We start from the raw sequence: 2343 nt of genomic DNA, 5'->3' as shown, positions 1-2343 counted from the left end.
AGGGGTGACTTCACTGATCTCTGGTCACTGTGAGCATCGCTCCACCGCGCAGGACCACCTGTTGCTGCTGCTGCCCTTCCTCCTCTGAGTCTGCCCGCCTCTGAGGTGTTTGAGGCCCTCCTCCACCCACCTGCGCCTCATCTCTGGCAGCCAGTGGTGGCCTTCTGTCTCTCTCACTCAAATTATTTCTAGCCTTAACAGATCAAAAGTTACTAGAAATGCAGCAACATGTATTCTGGCGCGGTGGAAGGCCCCTTGCAAAGTTTAACTGATCATCTTTCATTTGCTTATTTCCATATTTATTTGCTACACTGAAACTAATGAGGTGAAACCTTTGCCCAAGCAGTGTAACCATGTTAAAAAATAACATACTTTTGAATTAATACTATCAAAAAATGTGCCGCATTATGCCCCATAATTTGACCTTTCTTGCAGCATAATTTGGTGCTACGTTGCCCCATAATTTCTGTGGCCCTCATTAAAATCTAGTCCGACCCGGTAAATTTCCGTTGTCTTCAAGCCCTCACTCCCTGTTTGTACTTTAACTCTTCTTTGGATATTTCAGTTTAAGGACAGAACGGTTATTCATTCTTTCAAGTTGCAGAATGAAAATAAAATATGACGTTTTCAGCAGAATTATTGCCTTGTTTTGTACATGGTGTAGTCAGATGGTAATTTCCAAACTTGAAGTGTATTGTATTTGTTTTTTGCGTTTGTAAGAAAGCGATCAAGAACGTAACACAAATAGAGCGCGATGAAATATACGAGAACTATGCGAGTATTGTATTAAATGTAAAAGACAATAAAACACGTAGTTAATACACAGCTAATCAAGAGTTAAAACACGGATAATCAAGACCTGTAAAGTTAAAATATATTGTTAGAAGTCCAAAACTGTTAGCAGAGGATGGTTTCGATCCATCGACCTCTGGGTTATGGGCCCAGCACGCTTCCGCTGCGCCACTCTGCTCCGGTCTGTAACAGGCCCATGCCTCAACCCATATGGGATGGGCAGTCGCAGTATCAGTAATGTATCACGCCACAGAGTTGAAACCGCTTGGAAGTGAAGCACACGTGCGTGCACTTAAGTGTGTGTGTTGGGGGGGGGGGGACACTAGCCCTTATAAATTCCCAATAGGGCGTAAACTAATCTTTGAAAACGCAGTGCTCTCTACGTAATAAGATTCTACCTGCTTTGTTCCTGCAGATTTCTTAGATCGTCCCACACATTTTGACTTTTCTGCAGCTTTTGGAATATTTTACTGGTACCTTGAGTTAGTTACTGACCACAAACTCTCATAGAACGCTCTTCACCATAAGACGGCTGGAGTGAGGCCCTTTGAGAACAACGACCTCTCCTTCCCCTGGAGTCTCCCCTCTCTACATTGCACGTGTTGCTCCCCAGTGACTCGAGAGAGCTGGAATTCACTGTCCCAGGACAGGACGGAGGCTGAAGTCTGCATACGGGGGTTTGGGTAAAAGATGCAGCTGCCTGAGTGAAGGTGATGGGTCCAGTCAGCGCTGCTCAGCCTCCCTGGGGAGCTGGAAGAACCGGACAATCCGTGGCTCTTAAAAGGATCATGGAGTGGAAAGCTCTGTGCACATTGGTGCCACAATTGCTCTGCTGTGACAGACAACCACACGGCATGTTTCCAGCCACTGCTCATATGGAGACCAGCAGAACTTCAAGCAAGTGAGCGTTGGTGGTACAGTGGTGAGCATAGCTGCCTTCCAAGCAGTTGACCCGGGTTCGATTCCCGGCCAACGCAGCACATTTTCTTCCTCAATTATTACAAAATAATAATATTAAGTATGGGTTTTCAGAGCAAATTATTTAGCCTGTCTAGTATTAACATAGTACAGAAATGTTTTATTTGATAACGAACATTGGGAGAGAAATGCACTTCTTTCTATGAGTCAAATGAAAGTGGGGGGAGAGCTGAAGGAGTTTGGAGGATACAGGTTTAAGGAGACGACCAAGGAATGATATAAGGGCGAGAGAGGCGTCACTCAGGTTGCATTACCCACCAGGTTATGTTATAGATCTCCACGCGCAGGGCTGTACTGATGGCTAACCCTCTTGCTGAATCTCTGCAGGTTCTAAACTTAAGGCCGCCAAGGAAATGCATTCAGAAAGTTATAAGCAGGGCCACTGGAATTATGTGGCAGGAGAGGGCCAAATTATGTGGTAGGGTTTAGTAAATTATGCGGAACAAAAAGACAAATTATGTGGCATAATGCAGCATATTTTGAACTAGTATTACATCATTATTTCATAATTTTGTAAACTCAGTAACACTGACTGGGCACTGGTTACACCTCATAAGTACAATCTTTAATACC

General features: G+C 44.4%; 1 non-coding gene across 1 annotated transcript; it reads left to right on the top strand.

Annotated features, from left to right (window-relative positions):
- The first annotated feature begins 1697 nt into the window (after window positions 1–1697).
- Window positions 1698–1769, top strand: TRNAG-UCC (transfer RNA glycine (anticodon UCC)). Its single transcript has one exon. It is a non-coding gene; the product is annotated as a tRNA-Gly (tRNA).
- Window positions 1770–2343: the final 574 nt, after the last annotated feature.

The sequence above is a fragment of the Pleurodeles waltl genome, chromosome 12 (genome assembly GCF_031143425.1).
Source record: "Pleurodeles waltl isolate 20211129_DDA chromosome 12, aPleWal1.hap1.20221129, whole genome shotgun sequence".
Classification (NCBI taxonomy): Eukaryota; Metazoa; Chordata; class Amphibia; order Caudata; family Salamandridae; genus Pleurodeles; species Pleurodeles waltl.
The sequence above is the reverse complement of the archived record's forward strand: the minus strand, read 5'-3'. Positions and strand labels throughout refer to the sequence as shown.